General features: G+C 39.3%; 1 long non-coding RNA gene across 3 annotated transcripts; it reads right to left on the bottom strand.

Moving 5' to 3' along the window:
- Nucleotides 1–6,740: 6,740 nt before the first annotated feature.
- On the bottom strand, nt 6,741–8,339 carry LOC136238794 (uncharacterized). Of its 3 annotated transcripts, XR_010693208.1 has the most exons (4): nt 8,325–8,339; nt 7,636–7,750; nt 6,946–7,077; nt 6,741–6,893 (listed from the first exon to the last, which is right to left on the bottom strand). It is a non-coding gene; the product is annotated as an uncharacterized lncRNA (long non-coding RNA). The 3 variants fall into 3 exon arrangements; XR_010693216.1 differs by lacking the exons at nt 7,636–7,750; nt 8,325–8,339 and adding an exon at nt 7,290–7,308; XR_010693234.1 differs by lacking the exons at nt 7,636–7,750; nt 8,325–8,339 and adding an exon at nt 7,131–7,151.
- Nucleotides 8,340–16,382: the final 8,043 nt, after the last annotated feature.

Below are 16,382 nucleotides of genomic sequence, written 5' to 3'. Positions count from 1 at the left end.
TGGAAGGCACATTAATCCACTTTCAGAATTTTTAGGAAATGTGCTAGAGTTCCTTGCAGACCAATTTGATTTAAGCTTACAATACCGTTCACTTAATACATTACGCTCTGCAATCTTAACTTCTCACCCACAATTAGATAACGTTAATGTGGGAAGCCATCCTTTAGTGTCTAGGTTACTAAAGGGCATGTTCAATGCCAGGCCACCAGCTCCTTGCCTTAGTGTGTCATGGGATGTAGCTGTAGTTGTCGAGTACTTTAGAAGCTGCCCTTCAGAAGGTCCGTCAACTCTGGAGCTGGGCAGGAAGGTGGCAACATTAATGGCATTAGCTAATGCAAGCAGGTGTTCAGACCTAGCAGCCCTGGACAGGGATCATTTGAGATGGACACCCACTGGGGCCCAATTTACAGTAGTTCAGCTGACTAAGACTCGTACCCCAGGTCCCCCTAGGACAGTACACTATTCTTCTCTGCCAGAGGATGCTGACGTATGTCCAGTTACTTCCCTTCAATTATATCTCTCCAGAACATCAGAACAAGCAGCTTCAATAACTTCACCTAAGCCAGTATTCTTGACTTCAAAAAGGCCATTTAGAAGAGCTCGTCCAGGAACTTTGGGTCACTGGATTAAACACAGCTTGGGAAAGGCAGGCATTGATACTGAGCAGTTTACAGCCCATTCCACCAAAAGTGCCAGTTCTTCACGAGCTCGGGCTAAAGGAGTCCCAGGTGCTGAGATTCTCAAGGTGGCAAATTGGTCTTCAAGAAGTACCTTTGAGAGATTCTATTACAGAAGTGAAGGGTCTTCTGAATTTACTAGAGCTGTTCTATCAGGACCCTCTAGCAGGTATGATTTGTACTTTAAACGTACCACTAGTTAGCACTGTTCCTTGTATCCGGAACCTCCGGAATACAATTCACAGATTCCCCGAGGACAAGGTCCGCAAGGAGAGGATGGATTGTATGAGGAGGTGGAGGACACAAGGAACAGTGAAATCTCACCCACATGATATGTGTGCCTTATACCCTCCCTTTCTACAGCTCCATGGAAATGGCAGAGGAAGAGGAAGATCTGGAGGTGTGAGTGATTTTGACTATTCATTGAACTAACTCTGATTAAGTAGTATGATTAGTATTCTAGAATATTATACTTGTATTGTACATGATTCTTTGGGGTTACTTACCCTGTATACAGGTGTGTAGATTGATTTTAATTATATACTTGCACCAGCAAATCAATTGTGCTGGTGAAACAGTACTTTGTGTATACTGCTTCTTTTCACTGCGTAAGAAGGTGTTAATCGGAAGTAAGAATTCTATTTAAAGCTCAGCTTTGAATGTGCTGTGGGCAAGGAGTGATGAAGGTAATACCACTAGTTAGCACTGTTCCTTGTATTCTCCACCTCCTCATACAATCCATCCTCCCCTTGCGGACCTTGTCCTCGGGGAATCTGTGAATTATAGAAGTGCTTCCGGGAAAGTTCTTGATTCGAAATGCTGTGTAACGGGTTGAACATTGCTGAAAACAAAGTGTAATGGATACTTCACTTTTCAGACGATAATTTATATAGCTGGGCCATGTGTGCGCACGGTGTCAGTATGTGTGGGTTCACCAATCATAATAAAATAATTTTTTTTAAAAACAAACAAACAAGTACACGAAAAAATTTGGAATTTTCGACTAGAGTAGGGACCATAGCACATCGATAAAAAGTACTGAAACAAGTTGCAGTAGTCCCATGATATTAAATCACAGTAAAACAATAAGAAGTGTTTTGTTTCAAGTTAATAAGAGCAACCACCATCGAGTTATGGATCATTTTGTTAAGATATGTAAAGGGTTTGTGTGTTTGTTTGTCAAAAAGCTGCTTACATTGCAAGTTTTGGTCTGACAGGTTTGTGCTAGGAACAAGTTGCTATGGAATTTTTGGAAAATTTATTAAACAGAATTTTCTACTGACTGACTGAATGAGTGAGTTATTGACTGATGCATTCAGACAACTGTAACTTACAAAACGGCAAAGACTACTGGCTTGATTTTTTTTGCTGTTCAACGTCACTTCCTTCTGGAGGTGCCTTTTGGCATACCACAGTACATACAATGCATTCTTCATGGACTACCAGTGTCCTCCTTTGTGTTCCATTCATCTTTGCTGACAGCATAATAGTGTCGATTGGGCAGTAGCATGTGATGGTTTCCCTTCATAGCGGAAATTGTCCGCATTTTCATAGTGACTACTTTGATTGTAGTGGTGCTTTTTGAACAGTTCTTGATTGTATTGCTGTGTAAGGGGTTGAACATAGCTGAGTACAAAGCGTAATGGATACTTAATTTTCCAGATTTTGATTGATATAACAGGAGTGTGCTCATTTATTTTTTTTGATGTCGTATATGTGGATTGCAGGGGTGCTTTTTGAGCAGTTCTTGCTTCGTAATGGTATGTAACAGGAATAACATAGCTGACAACAAAGCGTAATGGATGTGGCACTACGTATTTCTTTTGCAGTATTTGTGGGTTCACCAGTTATAATAATATTAAGGTTAACAAACAAGTACACAAAAAATTGGAAATTTTAACTAGGAACCATAGCACATCAATAAAGAGTACTGAAATAAGCTGGAGGGATGCATGATATTATATCACAGTAAAACAATAAGAAGTGTTATATTCCTACTGTGCATTTCTGTTATGGTATCTTGAGCACAGTAGGGATATAACACTTCTTATTGTTTTACTGTGATTAATATTGTGCACTACTCCAGCTTGTTTCAGTACTTTATATTGATGTGCTATGGTCCCTACTCTAGTTGAAAATACAAAATGTTTGTGTACTTGTGCTTATTGTATCTTGAGTAGCATTTCTTAGCATTAGGAAGTACGCTTCAAAAGTTACAGTGCTTTATCTAAAGCACTTGTACCCGGTCCAGTATTCTGGCCTATGTGGGTTTAAGGGTTTACCATGTATTGATACACACAGTTTAAAATTCTGATTTCATAGGATATCTACTGAAGAAAGAAGATTGTTAACTTTTAATCTTGTATATATATTCATGCTTGGCCTTTTGTTTTGTTTATTGTGCTATATGAACATATGTTAAACCAAGTAGTGATAGATATAGCAGTAACTGGTACTTTTGTCTGGTATCCATGACTCAGCATTGGGTATCCAAGACTCAGCATTAGGTTAACCTTGACTCAACATTGGGTTTCCATGACTCAATGCTGGGTATGCATGACTCAATGCTGTGTATCCATGACTCAGTGCTGGGTATCCATGACTCAACAATGGGTATCCATGACTCAATGATGGGTATCCATGACTCAATGCTGGGTATTCATGACTCAATGCTGGGTATACATGACTCAATGATGGGTATTCATGACTCAATGATGGGTATCCATGACTCAATGCTGGGTATCCATGACTCAATGCTGGGTATCCATGCTTCCGTTTGGAGTACCATGACTCAACAATTGGTAACTATAACTGACTGCAACCTTGGATATCCGTGACTCAATGTTGGGTATTAATGACTCAACGTTGAGAATCCATGACTTGATAAGTGCTTAAACTGTGAAACTGCTCAATGGTTTTAAAGTCATGATCTTGAGTATATGTTTTCTTCCACTGAAAATTAAATTGTGATACTGGGTAAAAGTTTTTTTGATTCATTTTGATCGAGTATTGTGAATTGTAGTATTAAGATGAAACTTGAAATCCTGGCATAAACACTCTAAACTTTAGCTGTTTTTCCTAAAAAAAGTATGTAGAATAGGACAAAATAGTTTATAATGTGTTAATTATTAAGTGTAATGAGGATGTGTTTTGTACAGCCAAATGCAATGATACAAATATAGGAGCATAGGCGGCGGAAAGGAAGGGAGGAGGGAGCTAGGGGACTGAAGCCCACTCGGAATGATACTAGTCTCTCTGAAATTATCTTTCTTCGAGTTGGGCTGAAAAAGCGTGAAAATTAAAGATCTAGAGTAACTCGGACGGGTTCCAAAATCGGACGCGATTATTCGAGCCACAACAGAAATTTTTGAACAACTTACATGTCTTTAGATAGGCATTCCAGACAGATTTTTAAATTTTGGAAAAACGGGCTTTTTATATGCTCAATAGATAGAGTATTGATTGTTGATCTCAGAAATATATAGTTTGTTTGGTTGGAATTAGCTACTTTGGCATGCACAGTGCTTAAAAACTGAAAAAAGGTACATTTTTTCTCCAGGGCTCCCCATACATTTTACAAGGAAAAATGGCACAATTGCATCAGGAAGCCATCTAGCAATCTGGACTATCTTGAAACTGCAGTTGCTCCTAGCTGCAAATTTGTACATGTAATGAGAGTACCTTCAGGTCTTATTGGATCTCAGCGATCTTTGTATGCTTTGTGGTGAGCAAATATGTTTCACCTACTGCACACTTCTCAATACAGTGGTGTATACCCATATAGGCAAGTGGCTATCTCAAGTTGGTAAAAACATCAAGTTAGCAACTTATAAAGGTAAACAACTAAAGTGGAGGTGCCACAATGATGCAACAATACCTAAGGTGGAGTTGTGGTTTCAATATGGCATTGTTATGCCGACTTTGAAGTGGTTTATACTTTTGAGCTGATGACACAGCCATCAGAAAATTGCTCTGGAGCCGAAAATCGCTAACCCGAGTAAAGTAACTACGCACTTTAAAGTAAGCACCAGTGACTACCTTCCACCCGACAGTACGTTTATTAAAGTTTTAAAGTATTCTACATACATTACAAGGTTTGAAAAGATTACAAAACAACACAGAACTTACTTATATGTAACGCGCACGATAAAACTACGATTTTCATGATGATCAGCGTGTGGACAAACCCCACAGCGATTTTCATCCTCATTGCAGCTCGGACGACGGAACAATCCCAAGTTAAACACGAGTTGTCATTTTGTGCCAGGGTTCTATTGGGGAATATACGGAGAATTTTTTTATTAAAAAATCTCGGATACTGGAATGCCTACTTTAGATAGTTCAAGCACAGACAATTGTTCAGTGTGATAGTACTGTATAGTAAGGCCCACAAAGGAGTAGGCGTGGCCCACGAAATAATACCACCCAAAAACCAGCCTCACTCTTCCCCGACGACGATGAGGCAGTATTGGTTAGGTACAAGTACAACTAAGCCCAAACAAGCTTTCAGATCGACCCGAAACGCTTTACACAAGTTGCTACGGAATTTTAAAAATAATTTATTTAACGGAATTTTCTAATGCCTAACTGATTTTTAAAATTTTTTTATTAATAATAATAACAACCATTGCTATTGATTATGATTATGATTAAAATACGGGTAAAGGTATAGCCTGTATACCTGATCAATGCAAAGTATTAATAAATACAATTAACAATTATATATTGGAGAACCCAGTCTCTGCCTGGATCAAATCAACAGCAGCAATTGGATTCTCACGAATGAATCTGCCGGCAGAAGAACGGGAACCACGTAGACATCTTTTCTTTTTTGCAGAGCATAGTAGAGAAAAAGACAAGCAACATCTAATTAGTCCCATTACAGCAGCATATAGTGATCATTCATCTTCTCTGAAATGAGGGAAGCTATATAGATGTTTGTGCCCATATCCCACTCTTGGGACGTCACGTGACGCGTCGGGGTTCTTGATACACGGGTATCAGCTTTCTTTCGCTAGCAACACCTGAGATTTCTATCCTCGCTGTAAACGGCGGAGCACCAGGTAGCTTTTGTGTGTTTATTTTGCCCGTTGTCGTCGCGTTGCGTGTATCTTTGCCAGGATCAGATGCGCTTTATTTGGAATAATGAGAAGATCAGCTCGTCTCGCTGCTCGCAAGGCTGGTTCTGATACACGGGAGGGTGAGCAATCGGATCCTAGTGATGATGATGACCCACTGAGACCATGGTGTTCCTGTCAGCAACCTCATGGTGGTAACTTTATGATTATGTGATTGTGTGATACACAAAGGGAGAACTGTCATAAGTGGTACCATGGGATGTGTGTGGGGATTTCTCCTGAGGAGGGCCGGCATATGGAAAGTCATAATGAACCATTTGTTTGTCCATCATGTGCTGGAGTTCCTGCTCTTCCTGCTGTTCTATCTGCAAACACTCCAAACTTTCTGTGGGGCTCATCTCTGGATGGGTCTGAGTTTTGTGACCGTATCTCTACTGCATATGATCACATTGTTCACTGGAGAAACAACCTTTTCATGGTGCCATTTGGAAAAGCAGGCACTAATTTTGTAATTGAACTATCAAAACTCTTTCACAATTATGGAACAGCTTCTGCCATGGAGTGTATTACATTGAAGGCTGCTATGGTTATGCCTGCACTACTGCTTCAACGCCCACATTGGAACTCTAAATGTCATGACCACGTGATGTGCACAGGAAACGTACGACGCAAAGTCGGTACTGACAAATTGTTAGATTAATAGCGAGTTTTCGTTGTGTTCGGTAAAACCCTAAACCAGAAAGACCCACAATTGCTTATCCGAAAATATATCCGATTATAACCGAGATGAGACACAATAAATTCATACTCACCGATTATGACATTGATGATGCGGCGATTAAATGGTCTATTTCCGAACAAGCAAAAGTTTCTTTGAACGATCGTAGCCATAACCGGACTTCATAACCGAGGACGTAACCCGTGTTGTTTCTCAGTGCGATCCGCATTTAACTAATCATTGCATACCAGCTTTAATATTAGCGTATTAAATTATACGGTTTTTATAAAAATAATTATTTTCACGCATAAAATTATTGTTCTCATCAGTTGTGTACTCTCTGCTGGCTGTAAGTCCATTCACCCTGCTACATCCGTTAGTTGAAGAAGTTCTTTCATATTTTAAAGTTGTTGGCACATTCTAAAATGATTAAAATGTAGGTAATCACTTCTAAATAAGTAACGCTACTTACATTGCAACAGAATTCTTTAAACTCGATCTAAGTTTTGCTGGCCAACCTTGAGCATCACTTCAGTTGACGGCCTCACTCCAGTTGTTAAGAGTAGTCCTGGCCCACGTCCTCACATCTACAAGTTGGCACATTCTAAAGTGATTGTAGACATTGGTAATCACTTCTAAATAAGTAACACTACTTACATTGTTTACAAACAATCTAAGCCAATGTCCTCACTCCACTTGACATCCTCACTCCAGCTGTAGAGTAGCATTAGCCCACATTCTCACAACAACAAGTTGGCACATTCTAAAGTGATTGAAGACATTGGTAATCACTTCTAAATAAGTAACACTACTTACATTGTTTACAAACAATCTAAGTTTTGCTGGCCAACCTCCTCACTCCACTTAACATCCTCACTCCACTTAACATCCTCACTCCAGTCGTAGAGTATTATTAGCCCACATTCTCACATCTACAAGTTGGCACATTCTAAAGTGATTGAAGACATTGGTAATCACTTCTAAATAAGTAACACTACTTACATTGTAATCTAAGTTTTGCTGGCCAACGTCCTCACTCCACTTGACATCCTCACTCCAGCCGTAGAGTAGTATTAGCCCACATTCTCACAACAACAAGTTGGCACATTCTAAAGTGATTGAAGACATTGGTAATCACTTCTAAATAAGTAACACTACTTACATTGTTTACAAACAATCTAAGTTTTGCTGGCCAACGTCCTCACTCCACTTGACATCCTCACTCCAGTCGTAGAGTATTATTAGCCCACATTCTCACATCTACAAGTTGGCACATTCTAAAGTGATTGAAGACATTGGTAATCACTTCTAAATAAGTAACACTACTTACATTGTTTACAAACAATCTAAGTTTGCTTGTCAATGTCCTCACTCTGGTTCAAGAGTATTCATGGCCAATATTCTCACATCTACAAGTTGGCACATTCTAAAGTGATTGAAGACATTGGTACTCACTTCTAAATAAGTAACACTACTTACATTGTTTACAAACAATCTACATTTTCCTGGCCAACGTCCTCACTCCACTTGACGTCCTCACTCCATTTGACATCCTCACTCCAGTTGTAGAGTACTACTAGCCCACATTGTCACATCTACAAGTTGGCACATTCTAAAGTGATTGAAGACATTGGTAATCACTTCTAAATAAGTAACACTACTTACATTGTTTACAAACAATCTACATTTTCCTGGCCAACGTTCTCACTCCACTTGACGTCCTCACTCCATTTGACATCCTCACTCCAGTTGTAGAGTACTACTAGCCCACATTCTCACATCTACAAGTTGGCACATTCTAAAGTGATTGAAGACATTGGTACTCACTTATAAATAAGTAACACTACTTACATTGTTTACAAACAATCTAAGTTTTGCTGGCCAACGTCCTCACTCTGGTTGTAGAGTATTCATGGCCAATATTCTCACATCTACAAGTTTCACATTCTAAAGTGATTGAAGACATTAGTAATCACTTCTAAATAAGTAACACTACATTACACTACACACACACACACACACACAAAGCCTACTGTAGTATGCAAACCGAAACACAACTATTGTTGTCCAGTGAACCTGCCTGTATACCACTAAAGCGCTTGCAAGTCTTGCATTCATAGGTAAATTCTCTTGGGGCTGGACTATTAACTTGCAGGAGGAATGTCCAAGTCTGATACAGAGGTCACCAAACCCAAGTTCCACAACAATCCCAACACTGCTAAGTGAGACAAGGACAGTTACTAGCTGATGCTCTATCCACCTGGCTGTACAGTCTCTCTCACACACACTCACAGTATACAAAAGTAAGCTTACACTACACAGAAATAAACACACTACACATGTACAGACAAGTACTGGCAGAGGTTGATAGTGGGCCTACAGAACACCTTATATACTGTACTGTATTTGTATGCAACATGTACATGCATAAGGCTTAATAAACACAGAATATAAATGTTAAGTATACACATGCACACACTGTTAAAAATAGGGTGTAATCCAATCACCTTTGGGGGAGTTCTAACTGCTGTTTAAATTAAACTCCTTTGAGGGGAGTTGTAGTACTCCCCAGGGGTGCTCTAGGAGCAACTAAAAGGTTTTACAAGGGCATTGCAACACTCCCTAAGGGTGTTCTAGGAATAGTTATAAAGGTGTCACGGTACACTTTAAAGATGTTCTAGTGCTCTCCATGGTGGCATTTTGTTGAAAAGAAATGTAGGCTTGCTATAGCATTCCAGTAACCTTCATGTTGATTTCAATTTATACTCAATGACTACCAACAACAAAGCACATTAGCAGTACGCAATAATATATTTGCAACACCTTATACTTACCACATAGTTGTTTCCAAGTCACTCTTATAGAAGTTAGCAAACTGTACTTATAACCTAATTTTCAATACGTAGAAGCATCCAATTGTGGGTTTCAATATACCTAGGTGTAGGCAAACACCCTTACAGTGGCTTAGCTATTATTGGGGAGTAAAATGACATTTGTGGTGTTCAACAACACCCCAAGTGCTACAATACTCCCCTAGGGTGTTGTAAATACCATGGGTGTACATGAACACCTTTACGATGGGTGTACCTGTAACACCTCGTTTTAACAGTGCACACTCACTATGTTCTGATGTACAAGAGTGCCATGCATGATAGATACATGATGCACAGCTCACATCTCTGAAAAATGCAATTAGCAAAATATCAAGTACCCAGGAACGCATACACACCTTTCTATTGCTCTTCCAGTTGTCAAAGAGTTCGTTCTGTCCCCCTGTGGTAACTTCGTGGTGCATATCAGCACAAATCTCCTCGCTTTGTGGTGAGCATTAATTAGTAACTGTACAATACCGGTATTGATAATAAATTAAAGCAGGTTGAACATTTACGTACCTCATAGGTACATCAAGGTGCAGCTCCGTAGCGTAATGCCTTCCTTGCTGTATCTCCTCTATAAGATTTTTTCTCAGTGCTCCGGGTGCCTCGTGGCAACTCACGTGAATGACCACGTGATTTATGTCCAGAAAAGATGAGCTCGAGATGAGCGGCTGAGGCTGGGCGAGGTCAAGGCCACGCTTGGACGAGACCATCCGAAGTATGATTTGGAGATCGATGCTGTGTGCTATGTGATGCTAGTAAGCAAGTCGAGTTTATTATTAGGTCTAGAGATTGTGCACCTAGCCCCCTCCCCCCAACAGGCAATAAATAAGAAAAGAATAGATAAAATGTGAGGCATTTGATGTGGATTTGATGTGGATTTGATGCAAAAGCTAAGTCTAACTCCCCAACCTCGGAGCAAAATTATAGATCTAATCCGCTTGGTCTAATCTCCTACTTGTGTAACTGTAGTGTCTTGATCTTCTAGTCACCTGGGGTGGAATTTCCCCTCATTTTCCCGCTTGGTGGTAGGTGGGGCAAAACTTTTATAAGTGCAGAGTGGGGTGGATATTTGACTAACTGATGCCTGACATGTCGGATATTTAAACATTCGAATTCCCACCTCAGTCCCCACATTGCCCAGGAGGGATGGGATGGGACATAATATTATTATTGATAGGTGCAGAGCTCTCAAGTTGGCTAGGAGTGAGACTCCATATTCAGTAGAGCTTTGACATACGCACACAAAAAATGTGACATTAGACAGTAGCTAGATACAGTACAGAAACATTTTGGCATAGTGTGTGCATCTATCTAAACACTGCTACTTGCTCATTAAATTGGCAATATGTCGATATATATTTTTCCTTTCGTACTCTTCTATGGCTGTACATTGTGCAGAAATAATGACTTCTACAGTGACATCTGCCTTAAATGTTGTAAAACAGTGGCAATAGCACTCTGTCTTATGATCACTACATATTCATGCCTTCAGTGACAAATTATCCTAACCAACAATTTCAACTTTGATAAAAAGTGCAATGTCATCAATTTACTGTAATGGCCATACCATGCTCAACTGAATGATCCAACCCACCTGATTGTTTGTTTCACCAGGCCAGCATGGTACACTATGGTAGTTATTTATCAAGTACATTAAATTATATTTTTAGAACTCAACATACTGTAGTGTGAATAAGAAATGCAGAAACGCTGTTTGGCAAGAAAGAAAGCCATGAAACAGCTACAGCATTGTTCCCTGTCGTGGCAGTTGGTTTACTTCATTACTTTGATATGTGTTACCAATTTTGCAATCCTTCTCCATTCGTTGCTCTTGTGGGGATTAAAGATTTCAAATAGAAAAACAGTAATTGAGCTTGGAAAACAACAGCTGCTAAAATTTTAGCAAGTTCAGTGATAAGTATTTAATTGTGTGCTTATACACAATAAAAACTAACTAGTGAACGTCACTACTAAATGTATTGAACGTCACTACTAAATGTATTGAACGTCACTACTAATGTCTGCCACAATACTCACTATTTTTGTGGAGTGACATTCACTACTAATTTTGTAGTGAATGTCACTACCATGTAGTGAAAATCACTACAAAAGTAGTGAACATCATTACACAAAAAGAGTGAGTGTTGTGGCAGAAATTAGAGTGAAATTCACTACTAATAATTACAGTGTACAAACCAGGTGACTAAGCGAGTGAGACTGTGCAATGTGAACAGCAGCCACAAGTCGAACTGAACCGTGCTATCCTGCTAATGTAAATGCAGTGTTAACTGTCACCTCTCATTGTAGTAAACACACAAAGGTCCCAAACATGGCTAGAGCGAGGCCTTCATGATGACTTTATTTAGGAGGGGGAGATAAATAAAATTGTGCAGTAGGAAAGAGGAGTAGTAGATAAAATATTCCCAGAAATGAGTGCTCCATATGAACCCATCCACTGCATCATAGAAATGGACTTGTGTGCCTGGATGTGTACAGTGTACATGTGTGCATGCATGTGTGGGCACTAGCATCTTTATGTCTCTCTATCCACCAGAGCAACATCACCTTGCAGCAATTTTCCACGCTGATAATTTTTGCCAATTTCACTAATCTGCTCAAGACCTCCTTAGCATCCCAGCAATGTAAAATGTTTACATGCACTAGTGCACATGTTATGTTGACCTTTAAAAGTCTATAAGCACAGACACTGCATGACCTGTATACAATTTTCTGTTTTTATAAGCCATGTGTTGTAATTCTGTAGGTAAGAAATTGATGATTGATACACTCAAGGAGAACTGACAATATAAGACTTTCATCTTCATGTTTTAATAGTATGATATTGCTCAAGTACTGATATTTCTTATGCTGTACTGTACATTCCCTTCCTAACATGACGTGACTATAATTATATAACCCAGTATAATAATTATACTCATTACTAATTGACTAGCCTTTTGCTGTGTCTTGTGTAGTGGGATGTAGTGTTAAACTCTCTGGAAAAGCTAGTAACCTATATAGTTCACGATCACTTACAGTCAAGTTGTGACCTTTTTGCATATAAAATGCCTATAGCATTTCAAGTAGCCTCATAGATTGACGTTGCTGAGGTTTGTAAAAATTCACAGAAAATAATGTCAAGTTTGACATGCATTATTATGATTATGGAATACGACAGTCATGAATGCAGCATTGTTCTATATAATTATAGCTTACCTTAAGTCCTATAAGTTTAAGAGAAGGCCAGCTGTGCATACAATATTCTAGCATACATTATCGTATGTGGTGAAATAGTGAGTTATGATGATCTATGTACCGTACAAACCAGGACAATACAGTAGGATGTGATAGCCACCCAGAGATGGGACAATGGATACCAAGAGTTGGGGGTTATTGTTTACTTTCACTAATACTCATGACAGTGCCACTACATGCAATTCTACTGTGTTTGCAATTGGTGAATTGAAATACAGATGCCAGTTTATAATAGTTACAACAGTTTGTGTATTGTGTACACAGACTAGAGTTAGTACTGCATTTAAAATATCTGACATGTATAAAATATCCTGCACTGCTGTATTGTCACATGCACAGAACATGCATGGTACTGTTTTGTACAAGTATCAATGCTTTCGAGCATGTGTGCATTCAACTGCAAAATAATATCCAATCCAGGACAGATTAATAAATCAAACAGATGCAGACCAATTAACATATTATGCAGGTTGCCAGTGAACATGTGATATAGGTGTAACATGATAGTTGATAGATGTAGCAAGAAGGTTTTTAGCTGGTTGCGAGATGTGGACCAACATACATGCAGGTGTAACAAGAAGGCTGCTATTGGCTGGCTGCTAGCTGAATTCTGCACACATGCTGGTTGTTATAGCTAGCTAGCTGCAAACATGCTGGTTACTAACTATAAACATGTTGCTGCTAGCTGATCATGAGCTCTGCACAGATACTGGTTGTTAGCTAGGACTACAGCTACAAACATATAGTCAACAGCTGACTACAGTAAACTGACAGTCGACAGAAGTTAGCTATAGCTTAAGGTTATGGGAATGGATAGGTTATGGAATGGATAAAACTACCAGTGAAGACTTAAGCCACTACACAAGTTATTTAACTGAAGAAAAGGTCTAAGAACACTTCATTCAACTATCAGAAATCTCTTTTAGATGGTGGGAATGGATTTATTTGTCAACAAAGTGATCATGATTTGTCACAGAACTCAATACATTAAGTACTAAAAAAAATTAGTTTGTAATGTATCATATGGGAATGCTTCAAGATATCAAACTAAAATTTTAACACAAGATAACTAGTGCTTCATTTTCAGCTAAAAAGAGAAAAATGAATAATGTGGCAGAAAAGGATGGTTTTCAGTCACACATTACTGATCATCCATCATGTCCAGCTCAACAAGTCAGTGGTGGATATGTTGGAGCCAGCAATGCCAGGTAGCCCATCATTTTAAAAAGTAATCCTGCGACAGTGGTGTATTCCTATATAATATGACATCGGTAGCATTGGTGCACTCCTATGACTTTAATAATGGAACACTCCTATGACACATCTGTGACTTGCTACACTCCTATGACATTGCAATTGGTGCATACACATGACATTGGTGCACATCTGTGACATTACTACACTCCTGTGGCTACTGTGACATATTAGTAGTCTCCTGTGGCATTGGTGCACTCCTGTGACATTGATAAACACTTATCACCTATGTATTACCATTGTCACAGGAGTGTACCAATGTCACATGTATGCACCAATTGCAATGTACATGTCATAGGAGTGTAGCAATGTCACAGATGTGCACCAATGTCATAGAAGTGTTCCAATATTTAAAGTCATAGGATGCACCAATGTCACACTATACTGTAATTCGAGGTATAGTTACCATAGTGGGTCACATATAGTCCAACGCAGTTCACACCCACACACTATCACATGTGCTCACCAATATGGCTACCATATAGTTGTTATAATCATGTCATATAGACCGGAATCGGATGTGCAAAAGGAGTCTTAAAGATTTAAGCTAAGGTGGAATAGTTAGTCATGTTACCAAACTTTCATAGGCTACTAGCTAGCTATTCTGTGATTTTCTATTCAAGCCTCATCAGAAAATCCCACAAGTAGTTAGATGTCAAGTACATTATGATAGTGCAGACAGGGACCAGGGAGTGGGAATCTAGTGCATAACTAGCAAAGTACTAGCTATACTGTATCCCCAGGGAATACTCCTGTGTCACAGAGACCTGGTGTTTATTCTAGGGCTGTTAGGGAGAACTTCCCCCCTAAAATCTCAGACTCACCCTCTAAAATTGTGAGTGACTATATACTACACTAGACTTAGGTTAAGCCTGTTTTAAAATGATGCAATAAACTTATCAAAATGCTCTCAGATTCAATCTCAGAGCGGTAATATGTAAAAATTTTCCAGGTTAAACATTGCAAACACAAACCTTAACTGAGGTGTTCTCAGATTCAGTATCAGATCAATTAACTTTTAAATAGCTAACTAACCAGTTTTAGTGGTGACTATTTCGACCGTTGTATAGTGGTGAACTTAGACAAGTATATAACAGACTTTCACCTGGTCACCCCAAAATTCCTGATCCCCCCAAAGGAAAAATCCTAGAATGAACTGACCCTGCAGAGACCTCACATAAAAAGTAGCAGCGCTGCACGTCGCGTATAGTCATGTAGTATGTCAACCAGTTCGTCGAAAATGTCAACTTATATAGCAATTAAATCGAATTTGTTACTGTGAAGTACAGAAGGCGCAGTGGTTACGTGCCGCAGCTACGGTACTTCAGTACACGGGTCGGGGTTTGGTTGACAGCCTGTTGCTTTTTTTTTCGCCACCTGAATCTTTTCTGTGCACCTTTTGTGTTAGCATATAAATAGCTGTAAAATTCTCTCACAGTTGGTGACTGTCACTAGTGCACAGTGGCTGAGGGGACCGCATGACGAGAGTCTGTGGAAGGTGCTGGCAGGGTTCGAACCCAGGCTAGGAACGGGCCAGCCTCCTCCCTTACCCTAACAGCATTACGCACGTGGTGTGGCCTACTACCATAACGCCTACTGCTTGCAGTATGCGAGGGAGTAAGGTGTGTGCTTATGAAGTCACCTTTTGACATATTTTTGCAGACTTTTTTTCTTAGTTACACTGTAAAATAAATTCAGAAATAACAAAATTACAAGAGTCAAAAATGGTATGACTCCTGTGGCAATTTTGTATGACATTCAATTTACAGTGCGTTAATCTCTTTTTATTGTCATGCAGTCTCATATATAGCAGGTAGCTACCTACTTTTTAAGGCTCAACAGCTTTTTGGTAAGAAACTGGGGGAATACTGGCTACACACTGCACTTACATGGCAAGGTGACTGATTAGTATGAGCTATATGATATGTGCATGTTTTGTTACTTAAGAATAAGAAGGTAACTACAGTCAACAGATCAAGGTAGCTATAATGTACAGTAGAGAGGGTAACTATATTCAACTACAGTAGAGGGTATACTATATAACCGCTACGTATACAGTCAACAGCTGACTATACAGTCAACTATAATTAAGGTTACTGTATAGAGGGTAACTGCAATCTAGAGGATGACTACAGTACCAGGTATACACTGTACAGTAGAGGCAGTGTACATGTGTAATTAGTCAAGTTGAGTCAGCAGAGGTAATTACAACACAGTCAACTACACTGAGCCTAGCTATGCACTGATGATGTAACACTTGGCAACTATAATTATGGTAACTGGCTGCAGTTAATTCAACAAAGGTAACTAGACATCAACTGCGATAGTGCTAATTGCAACAACATACTGGCAACTAGAGTCAACAGAGGTAATCAACTATATACAAAATAATGGCCTGGTATAGCAACAGCAGTTTTTGCAGGTAGGTAGAGCTAAATAAATACCAAACTATCAATTGCTTACTGTGCGACCCACTTTTAGTTGCCCATACAACCAGTTTTAAAGTTTGCATATTCGGATT

This window comes from Dysidea avara, chromosome 1 (genome assembly GCF_963678975.1).
Source record: "Dysidea avara chromosome 1, odDysAvar1.4, whole genome shotgun sequence".
Classification (NCBI taxonomy): Eukaryota; Metazoa; Porifera; class Demospongiae; order Dictyoceratida; family Dysideidae; genus Dysidea; species Dysidea avara.
The sequence above is the reverse complement of the archived record's forward strand: the minus strand, read 5'-3'. Positions and strand labels throughout refer to the sequence as shown.